General features: G+C 37.9%; 1 non-coding gene across 1 annotated transcript; it reads left to right on the top strand.

Annotated features, from left to right (window-relative positions):
• Positions 1 to 11,385: 11,385 nt before the first annotated feature.
• LOC114407963 lies at positions 11,386 to 11,492 on the top strand. The gene has a single exon (XR_003665767.1). It is a non-coding gene; the product is annotated as a small nucleolar RNA R71 (small nucleolar RNA).
• The last annotated feature ends 847 nt before the right edge of the window (positions 11,493 to 12,339 follow it).

Genomic DNA, 12,339 nt, shown 5'->3' with positions numbered 1-12,339 from the left:
ATTAACTGATGTTGAAAGTACCGACATTGAAAGTAATACCGTTAATATTGGTTTTCCAAAATCGATGTTAACATAAAAATGACAACATCGATTTTTGAAAAAACCGATGTTGTTTTCAGGATTCTTTTTAATATGCTATCTGTTTTTTTAATAACCCCAAATTAACCTGCAAATTTAAAAGCAGAACCATCAAATCAGATAATTTTCATTTTGTTTTCAAACAATTTTTAGCAGAAATTCCATAAAAAATTGAATATTTACTATGAATTAAAAGAATATTTAATGTGCATGTAACAGGAATTGTAAAAAAATGTAAATTAACTAAACTACAATTCCAAAATTACGTAAACACCAATTGTTTCATTTTTAACTTTCAAATAATAGGTTGCCCACAGGATGCGAGACACCTTCAATCTCTCTGGTTCCAATGGTCTAGCATCATTGAAATACTGCATGATATAATAGAACATAAGTTAATAATGTATAATACCAATTATAACAAAATGAAATATGTTTGAATTAAACAATTATCGTTACCCAATTATTCTTGAAACTTACTAAGATTATAGTTGACATCCAGTGCATGACATAATACCCACACTCAATGCTTCCTTTTTGTCTATTATACTAAATACATTATGAAATTTAGATATTCAATGTTAAGTACAAATTAGTCTACACAATATTAAAATATAAATAGAAGAATTGTTTAAATGGCTTACTTTCACAACAATCCACCTAGCAGCAGCCTTGGATTTACTTTGTGGAGTATCGTCAAGTCCTTTCAAAGCATTGTTGAATACAAACATGGATGCATATTGTATAATTAAAATATTGATGTTCCCGACTAATGCTAATGCAAATGTATTGAAAAATAGAATTGACCTGTTAATAATTCCTTTGAGGTAGTTGTCTGACCTATTATGCAATGAACAAAACCAGATGACAACATTTTCCTTAGGCAAAATGACGACCATTTGCCAATGTGCATTGCAGTGGAGAACAATATACGATATTATACTATTATACATTATTTAAATTCCTTCGGCATTCCCGAATCACATACTTGTCTCAGTCATATGCCTATTGCTGTTAAAATAAAGTAAATTATGTATGAATTTAAAACAATAAGTTAGGTAATAAACAATAATGTAAACTGACTTATAGAATCCACAATTGTATAACAAAGATGCTGAGACATTGACCACAATTGTATTTCAGACAGATCTTCATACTTTATGTACAAGGGGAAGTTGTCATTAAACACCCCAAACATGGTAGCATCCCACATAACCTGCAATGGCTTAAGAAAAAGTTGTGGGATGGTCAATGTCATCAGATATAGGGGATTATCGACATCATGATCTGACTTATCTGTAAGTCAACACAGGTAATTAACATAATTTAATTACAATGAACAATTTAATTAAAAAAAAGGGCATTTAATGACAGTGAAATTCCTATTCTGATAAACGCTTCACAAGATTTGTTGACCAAGCAACGAAGGTGTTAAGCGCCTACCCCACTAATTGAACCTCTTCAGTGGGTATAGGAAATGAAGCATCTACATCTCTAACTTCCTCAACACCAACCTTGACTTCATCATGGGGCAAAGGGATGTTGTGAAAGATTGTGGACCCCTCATAAAGTTTTCCTAGGGCAACTAGGTGGGGAGGATTTTCTTCGATGTATAACCCACATTTCTCTGAGTCACTCGTGTCTAGATCGTTCCCTGAGGGATCAACACAACTCTCCTTTGTGCTGACATGAGCAACTGAAGGACCAATCTTAGGCTTAGGAGGCAGTGAAACTGGGACTGCATCTAGTTGAAGGACAACATTAGTTCTCGAGTCACTTTTTCTATGATCGACTCCTCCAGTTGGTCCTTGATTTTTTGTGTTAGTTGCTCTAGGTCTTCGGGAGCCATGGATGAAGATGTGCAGGAGGTCCTTGGAGCCGGTCCAAAGTATTGTTTGATCGTGACACCGACTCCAGTAACACACACACGACCAGGGTGTTCTGGTCGCCCAATGGCAATAGTCAGTATATCCTGATGTCCATGGGCGACAAAGGAACCTTGTGAGGCCTACTTCTCTAAGAAATCCTATAGTGAACACATTGAAACAATTACTCAATCAAACAATAAACATAAATAATTGTAATTCACAATTGAAGTTGACTTACAATCTTGTCGGCAATTTCCTTAGCTGCCTCAGAAGTCATTTGCCCAGTTTTCTTCGTGCGGGTCATCTTCCACTTCACGTGTCATCTGATGGGAGATGAAGGATCAATGATAGTGTCAGTGCTTCTAGATTTAGCAGCTTCCTCCAGTTGTTTCTTTTTCTTCTCCTCCACCAACTTGTTTTCTAGAAATTCATAACCCTCATGAGACAACACGTGAGGGGCACTGTTTTGTTTCTGAATGGCTTGTGCCTTCTTTTGCACATCCTGTAAAAATTAAAGATTATGGAAAGTTATCGTTACTCACAATAATAAGTAAATTTAAAGTTTAAAACAATGAAAAGCACAAAGTTACCTTCCACGAAGGGTTTCTGCGGCTCTGACAAAATTGGGCCCACTTCTCCTTGCTAATGTCGTACTTTTCGCATATAGTGTAATCGACATTGTCCTTGTCAGTTGCAAGTGCCCATTTTGATGTCAAATCAGACTTAAACTGTCTCCACTGCTCCCCCACAGTATGAAGTATTTTCTTTTTTGTCCTCAGATCTGATGCTTCAGGGATATCAAATTCAGTCTGACAAACGAAAAATTACATTTTATTGTTACTAAATTAAAATTTTATTGTTCATCAACAAAATGAAACATTTAACTTAAATACCTAAATATCCTCCCATATAAAATCCTTCTGAGCAGCAGAGACTTGTTTCCAATTCTCGTATGTGATATCCACCTTATCACAAGTGATGATCCCCAAATATGTTCTTAGCTTCTTTTTGTAGGGACTGTCGGCTTTCCCAATCGCAGGATCCACATGGACTAGGGGTCTTTCTGCCCCAACTGGTCTAGTCGCCAATGATCTGAGGCGTGTGTCTTTTCTTGTCTGCTTCAAGGTAGACGGTGATTGCGATGCTGCACCAGTAAGAGGAGGAGGAGGAGAGCTGGGTGGTGTAATCATTTGTCTGTAAAGAAAAAAACATTAATTTCAACATTATCACAGAAACTCAATAACTTATGTAATTAAATGGACTGAAATGAAGTACATAATAAAAAAATTACATTAGCGTTAATTAATTCTCCTTCATCATGATCATTACGATTAGCATGAACGTCATCAGCTTCTTCTTCTTCGACGACGTTAGACGACATTTGTGAGGACAAAGGACTAACATAAGTATCAATGTATGAATCATCATCTTCAACATTAACACCAATTGTTTTCCCGTGTAGAACCACTGACGACCTTTCATCACAAGGGTCTTGAATATAAAATACCAATTTAGCTTGTTCTGCCATGATGAAAGGGTCATTCTGGTAAGCGAGTTTCTTTAGATCTACCAACGTAAATCCTACATCATCGGTCCACACACCGGTATTGCTGTCAACCCACTTACATTTGAAAACACAGATAGTAAATTTGACATACTTAAGCTCCCAAATTTCTTCAGTGAAACCAAAGTAAGGGATATAAGCTACAAGGGGATTGTCATCATGTACACTAGCGAAGTGTTGAGATTCAGCCCTTAGGGTAACCCCACTATTTTGCATTGTACTTTCTCGTCTTGTGCTTTTGTGTAAAAGGAATACTTGTTTATATTGTATCCTTGCCAAGTTATAACATTTCTTTTAGGCTCATCTACTAGCTTTCTTAATGTTTTAGAAGCATTATCATTAGCAAAGATTGTATCTTTAAACCAATCTAGGAAAATCTTGTTGATCGAGGCCGTACCCGAGTCAAATAAACATGAAAATGTAGTAACTAGGAAGTGATCCTAGGTCGTTTCCCAACGAGCAATGATAAACCAAATGTTCATAATATACTTGCAGTAACAATAACGATTGGGGGGGGGGGGGTTGTTTGTTTTGTGAAATAAAGAACAAGCGAACTAGAATACGAAGTTAATAGTATTAAAAACGGGTTGTTTCCTCTGACTCAGAAGCCACTCTCTTGTCCTAGGTTATGGAGAATTCGTCCCTAACAGTTAACCACTTAATCCAACCCTATTTCAATTTACTAAGCGAAAACCAACTTAGGGCTGTCAATACATGATTAGGCAACACATACACCAATTAACTCTTCGTCCATTAAGCATGAATGCAAGATAGGCTCAGAGGCAATTAATCGAGCATGAAGCATGCACAGATTAATATTAACAAATGTGGGTTAATTGGTGAAGGGAAAACTGCCAGGAAGCAACATTATAAACAGAACCTCAAAGAGAGTTGAGCTTCGTCCTCAGAAGGAAACAACACCAGAAAACTTAGCCTTCCATAGATTCAATAAAAGCAGAAAACGTAAATGACAATAAAAGCAGAAACGTAAATGAAGCAAAAATGTAAATGAAGCAGAAATGTAAATGAAAGCAGAAGAAGAAACAAGAACGAAATTGTAATATGAAGCAGAAAATAGAAAATTGCATTACGTGAACAGTAGCATTAGAACAGAGAAAACCTAAAACCATAAACCCTATGCTCTGAATAATAGTCTCCCAGAATAGCCCTACACGAATCCCATGGCTACTATTTAAAAGAGTCAGTCAAAGTCATTGGGCCCTATTACATTATTCTGGCCCAAAAGAAATAAACACTGAACTACATAAAATAAAATTGCAATCTCCTAATTAGAAATTAACTAAGGTAAGCGCTGCTTTATTTGCCCTCTTCAAGTCCACAACCAAAATCCGGATTAAGCCCAATGTTTCATTAATTCCTAAAATTAGATTAAAAACATCAAATTAGCTAAATGAGCCCAAATAATAAAACTGCCTAATTAATTTGACAATTAAGACTAATCAGTAATTAAAATGGTACAAAAAGGGTTTAAGAAATAGAAGAAAATGATGGCACATCAAAACCCCCCATACTTAGCCTTTTGCACTCCTGGGCAAAATGAAACAAAGAACAAAATTCAAGGATATCAAAGAGAGACAAACAAAAACATTCACATATTTCTCAATGAACATCAAGGAATGAAAGTAATGGGTAACATCTAACATCTAACATAAGGAGATCCGAAAAGTCAAGACATTCATGAAAATCATCCAAGCAACCCAATCATGACAAAATAGTTAATCAGCTCAAGAATGAAAAGTGATAAAGCCTCACAAGATATACACTCTATCTCTCAAGTGTCTAGGCTACTATTTACCCTCAAAGCACCCATGAAAACAAACACCACATAAACTTGGCAAGATTCTAAAATTGACAATCAACCCATAAACACAAGCACATGAGGATCAAAAGGTCTTTTAAGGTTGTAATGGGGCCAAGGACAAGGTAGGAAAAATATGGAATAAGTGGCTAAATCCCAAAGGAATAGAGGAGCAATGGGGAATAAGTGCAAATTAAGAAAAAATAAGACCTAAAGATAAAATTTAAACATAAAGAGTAGAACCAATAGTCTCATCATTCTTTTTCCATTTAAGATCTTATTCACTCAACTTTATTGCTTTTCTTTTTCTTTTTCGATTATTATTATTATTATTATTATTATTATTTTACTCTGTAGCATTTGAGAAACAGCATCTCATTCAGCATGTCCAACATTTAACCAATATACAATGTACATCAAGTATGACCCAAAATACATCATGAAGCATAGCCAACAAAACATATTATCCAATGAAACAAAAACCCCCCACACTTATTCCCAAAACAATTCCAAAGCTCCAAAATTCCTTAAGGATATGGTGATATCATGGTTTTTCACTTAAGGCTTGTAGTGAGCTTCAAAACAAGGAAAGGGAAACAAGGCTCAAAAGGGCTATCAAAGGAATTAATTCAAGGTAAGTCCATTTGGCTAGAAGCTTATAAGAACAAAATTTCCTCAATCATTTCCAAATATGCATGTGAATTAGGAAGCATCAACAAGAATCAAGCCAAGGCTATTGTGCAAGCAATCAATGGGGGCAAAACACACCAAATTATTATGATGATGGATGGCTCAAATTCTCACAAAGGTAAACTCATCACTTTCAAATTGAGCTTTCAAAACTATCATGACATGTAGAGGAAAATCAAGGATTTCAAATCACAAAATGTCAAGAAACTTTTATTTTCAAAACAATTACCCATTTCTTGAACATATCCTATAATTCAAAGAAAAACATGCAAAGTCATACACGCACATAGAATTGACCCAAAATATTAAACTAGAAACCCAACGAAACTAACAACATTAACAAATTAACATAACTAACAAATTAACAAAACCGACAAAACTAGCAAAACCAAAGAACACTCCCCCCATACTTAAACAACACATTGTCCTCAATGTAGCACAATTAAAAGATCAAAAACAATTAAACCATCAAATAGAATCGGAAAAGTGTAATAAAAGCAAAGAAGGAGATAGGAAAAGAAGAACTCCCTAAGTTATGATGGAGGAAGAGTAGGGTGGAGTAAGGAAGTCTCTTCCACCACTACGTCCACTAAAGAAGGGTTTGAGAGGAATGGCTTAAGTCGGTGTCCGTTGACCTTGAAGCTCTTGTTTGTGGAGTCGCTTTTGATCTCAACTGTACCATAAGGAAAAACATTAGTAACAACAAAAGGACCAATCCACTTAGACCTCAACTTACCACTCATGAGCCCAAGCCTAGAATTATACAATAACACTTTTTGCCCAACCATGAAGTCCTTCTTAATTATCATGCTATCATGGAACTTCTTGATCTTTTCTTTATAGAACTTGGCATTCTCGTAGGCTTCTAGGCGGATCTCATCTAACTCACTCAGTTGCAACTTTCTTTCCTCACCAGCTTGATCCATAGAGAAGTTGCAAGTCTTCACTGCCCAATATGCTTTTGCTCAATCTCCACTGGAAGATGACATGCCTTTCCAAAGACAACCTGGTAAGGGGACATTCCTATGGGTGCTTTGTAGGCAGTCCGATGTGCCCAAAGAGCATCATCAAGCCTGGTACTCCAATCTTTCCTGCTTGGCTGCACAATCTTCTCTAAAATTCTCTTGATCTCCCTGTTAGAAATTTCTGCCTGTCCATTGGTTTGGGGGTGGTATGGTGTGGATACTCTGTGTACAACCCCGTACTTTTTAAGCAAGGCATGCATTGTTCTGTTGCAAAAATGGGTTCCTTGATCACTAACGATTGCTTTAGATACTCCAAACCTGCAAAACAGATTAGATCTGACAAAATCTGCAACAACCTTAGCATCATTAGTTCTAGTGGGCTTGGCTTCCACCCATTTTGAAACATAGTCAACTGCAAGGAGAATGTAAACATAACCAAAAGAGACAGGAAAAGGGCCCATGAAATCTATACCTCAGCCATCAAACACCTCACAAAATAGCATAGGTTGCTGAGGCATTTGTTGTCGCCATGTAAGTGTACTTCCTGCTCTCTGACACTGCTCACAAGTGCTGCAAATCTTCCACGCATCTTTAAAGATGGTGGGCCAATACAAGCCACAATCAAGCACTTTGCGAGTTGTCCTTTGAACACCCAGATGACCTCTCAGTGCGGAAGAATGACAGAACTACAGGACTAAGTCATTCTCATGATCTGGAATGCACCGTCTAATGACCTGATCACTGCACAATTTCCACAAGTAGGGGTTATCCCAAATAAAATGCTTAGCATCACTTTTAATTTTATCTTTTTGGGCTTTCGATGCTAAGGGAGGAAAAACATAAGCAACTAAATAATTGACAATGTTAGCAAACCAAGGAGTAGAAAGAGAGTCAGAAATACTATACAGTATATACAAATGATCATCCGGGAAATCATCCCGAATGGGGGAATCCGCATTAGACACACGTTCGATCCGACTCAAATGATCAGCAACTAAATTTTGTGCTCTGCTCCTATCACGGATCTCCAAGTCAAACTCTTAGAGCCAGAGCATCCATCGGATCAACCTAGGCTTAGAATCAGCCTTCTTCAACAAGTACTTTAGAGCTGCATGGTCAGTATAAACAATAATGCAGGTACCAAGCAAATAAGATCAACATTTTTCAAGAGCAAAAGCTATGGCTAGAAGCTCTTCCTCAGTAGTAGTATAATTCGCTTGGGCAGCATCTAAAGTCCTAGAAGCATAATATATCACCCTGGGCAATTTATCAATTTTCTAAGCAAGGACAGCCCCCAATGCATAATTTGATGCATCACACATAAGCTCAAAAGGGGCTGTCCAGTCGGGTGCCTGGATGATGGGGGTGGTAGTCAGTGCTCTTTTGAGGCAATCAAAAGCCTCTGTGCATCTGTCATTAAAGTCAAACTCCACCTCCTTTTGCAACAAGTTGGACAATGGAAGGGCTACTTTGCTAAAATCTCTTATAAAGCGCCTGTAGAATTCTGCATGACCAAGAAAAGATCGCACCTCTCACACACAAGAGGGGTAAGGCAATTGTGATATAACAAAATTTTTTTGCAGGATCTACTTCAATGCCCTTATTGGAAATAATGTGGCCTAAAACTATACCTTGCTCAACCATAAAATGACATTTTTCAAAATTTAGAAGAAGGTTAGTTTCAATGCATCTATTCAAAACCTTTTCCAGACTATCCAAACAGACATCAAAAGAGGATCCATATACAGTGAAATCATCCATAAACACCTCTATGCAATTTTCTAAAAAGTCACTGAAAATACTGATCATGCACCGCTGGAAGGTACTAGGGGCATTGCACAGGCTGAAAGGCATCCTCCTATAGGCAAAAGTGCCGAAGGGGCAGGTGAATGTGGTTTTTTCCTGATCCTCAGGAGCAATAGTGATTTTCATATAACCAGAAAAACCATCAAGGAAACAGTAGTGAGATTTACCTGCCAGGCGTTCAAGCATCTAGTCAATGAATGACAGGGGGAAATGGTCCTTTTTGGTAACCTGGTTCAGCCTCCTATAGTTGATGCAGACTCTCCAACTGTTCTGCACCCGAGTAGGAATTAGCTCCTCCTTCTCATTTTTTATCACGGTGAGACCGGTTTTCTTCGGGACTACCTGGACGGGACTCACCCATTGGCTGTCGGAGATAGGATAAATGATTCCAGCTTGCAAAAGCTTGGTTATCTCCTTCTTCACTACATCAAGAATCACCGGGTTGAGTCTTCTCTGTGGCTGTCTTGCTGGTTTAGCTCCATCCTCTAAATTTATTCGATGCATACATGTGGATGGGCTAATACCAGGAATGTCCGCCAGGGTCCAGCCTATAGCCTTCTTATGCTTCTTGAGAGCAGATAACAACTTCTCCTCTTGCTCATCAGCAAGGGAGGCAGATATAATTACTGGAAAACTTTTGCTATCATCCAAGTAAGCGTATTTTAAATTTGATGGCAGAGGCTTCAATTCTGGTGTGGCCGGCTGGATAGTGGTAGAAGGAGATGGTTTCTCAGCCTGTACCTCATAAAGAAAGTCAGAGGTATGTGTACTCCCTGAAACATGGTTAGTTCTATCTGACTTTATAAAATCAATCTCAAGAGGTAAAACATCACCTGACATGCAATCAATATCAATTTCAGATTCACTCTCAGCATCAAGTACAAATTCAGACATATGATCAAGTACAATTTCAGACTCAATGCATGAAGAGTAAGAGGCATGAAGATTAGAATAAAGATTAGTCATGTATTCATCAACAACATGGTCAATTATTTCAGCACGAAATACAGAAAGATCTTCAGATGGGTGTTTCATAGCATCCAGAATATTAAAATGAACAGTTATATCACCAAACTCCATAGATAGTGTGCCTACATATACATCTATCTTAGTTCTAGTAGTTTTCATAAAGGGTCTGCCTAGAATGATGGGAACTGATCCTTGAGAAAATCCCTCCTCCATATTCAAAATATAAAAATCAACAGGGAAGATCAGTTCGCCAACTCTAGCATGGCATTGTCAAACTTACTATTCCCTATAATACAAGGTATGCTGAATGTACCTGGATCTTTACATTTTTCAGGGATTTGAGGAACAAATTTACCAATCAATGCGGAGACATTTCTGCCCATGCTAATTCGTTCACTTCCTTTAAGCTTCTGCTTATTAGTGCACAACTCCTTCAAGAATTTAGCATATCTTGGAATTTGCTTTATTGCATCCAGCAGAGGTATGTTTACCTCTTCTTTTCTAAATGTTTCCAAGATCTCTTTCTCTACCTCTTCCATTTTTTTGTTGGGAATTGCTCTTGGAGGGAATGGAAGAGGGATATGCTGCTTCTACAAATCAGAATTACCAGTGGAAGATTCACCTGCACAGAAATTGTTAGGTAACTTACTCTTTAAATTTTTGTCATCATGTTTTTCTGGAGTAGAGTGAAGTTGGGCAGGTGCATTTGCGGATGAGGAAGGTGCTACTGGTTGAGGTCCTTGACACTGCTTTCCCGACCTCAATGAAATGTCACTCACATTTTTGGCATTCTGGACAGATTGAGAAGGCAGCTTGTCAGAATTCTGGGACTATTGTTGATTTAACTGTGTAGCCAGTTGTCCCATTTGGTTAGTTAAGCTCTGAATGGAGGCTCTTGTCTCTTGTTGAAACCGCATGTTCTACATAGTAATTTGCCTCACAAGTTCTTCAAGGGAAGGTTGCGGAGGAGCCTCAACTATTTGCTGTTTCTGGGGCTGTTGTTGTTGTTGGATTGGTGGAGGAATGTATGGTCTACTTGGGCCAACAACATTTTGAAAGGAAGGAGTAGGCTGTTGTTGTTGTTGTTGTTGAGGGCTCGACCATCTGAGATTAGGGTGATTCCTCCATACGAGATTGTATCTATTGCTGGAGAGGTCATAATTGTTATGCTGTGGTTGATTTTGCTGTTGAGGTTGAGGAGGTCTGTTGTAAATGTTTGCAGCATAAGCTTCAGGCTGCTCAATTGCTCCAGGTTGCTGCACGGAAGGGCAAAGGTCTGTGTGGTGGTCGGCAGAGGAGCATAAACCACAGACTCTTGCGACAGGTACAAATTTTTGATTCAAGGCTAGCTGGGTTACCAGGTTAACTAAGGCATCTAGTTTACTTTCAAGCTTCTTGGTTTCAGCTACTGAAGATGAATTTGTGGCTACTTCATGCACTCCTCTAATGACTATAGCATCATTTCTGGCACTAAACTATAGGGAGTTGGAAGCCATCTTCTCAATTAAATTTCCGGCTTCAGCAAGGGTCATGTCTCCAAGGGCTCCACCACTGGCAGCATCTATCATACTTCTGTCCATGTTATTGAGTCCTTCATAAAAATATTGGAGAAGAAGCTACTCCGAAATCTGATGGTGAGGGCAACTGGCACATAGTTTTTTAAATCTCTCCCAGTATTCATACAGGCTTTCTCCACTAAGTTGTCTAATGCCTGAAATATCTTTTCTGATGGCCGTGGTCCTGGAAGCAGGGAAATTTTTTTCTAAGAATACTCTCTTGAGGTCATCCCAGCTCGTGATGGACCTTGGAGCAAGGTAATATAACCAGTCCTTTGCCATTCCCTCTAAAGAATGAGGAAAAACTTTCAGAAATATGTGATCCTCCTGGACATCTGGGGGTTTCATGGTGGAGCAGACAATATGGAATTCTTTCAGATGTTTGTGGGTCTTCACCTGCAAGGCCATGAAACTTTGGAAGCAAATGGAGGAGTCCAGTTTTAAGAACACATATGACATCCTCATCAGGGTATTGGATGCACAAGCTTTCGTAGGTGAAATTAGGTGCAGCCATTTCCCTTAGAGTCCTCTCACGGGGTGGAGGTTGTGCCATGTTTTCAGAATGTTCAAAATCAGAATGCTCAAAATTATAAAGCTCAAAATCAGGATGTTCAAAATCACCAATAACATAATGCACATACTCACTAGTAATGGAATGCTCAGGATGATTAAAAGGTACAAAATGATGCCTAACTAATCTATGAAATGTCCTATCTATCTCAGGATCAAAGGGTTGTAAGTCAGATGAATTTCCTCTAGTCATACACAACATTCAGTATGCACAACTAGTTGCCTTCTCATGTAAATAAAGGTGTAGGTTTGAACTACAGCTACCCTCAAATGATATCCAAATGACTTGAAATTTTGTGAGCAACCTTATAAAATGATGAGAAGATAGCACATAAAATTTCAAACAAAAATTCAAAGTCTAACTATGGAAGCTAAAAATGGTAGGTTAAGAAAAATAAGTGAATAAAACTTGAAAAATAAAAATAACTTTTGACAGAATCAATTTTTTTGGATG

The sequence above is a fragment of the Glycine soja genome, chromosome 3 (assembly GCF_004193775.1).
Source record: "Glycine soja cultivar W05 chromosome 3, ASM419377v2, whole genome shotgun sequence".
Classification (NCBI taxonomy): domain Eukaryota; kingdom Viridiplantae; phylum Streptophyta; class Magnoliopsida; order Fabales; family Fabaceae; genus Glycine; species Glycine soja.
The sequence above is the reverse complement of the archived record's forward strand: the minus strand, read 5'-3'. Positions and strand labels throughout refer to the sequence as shown.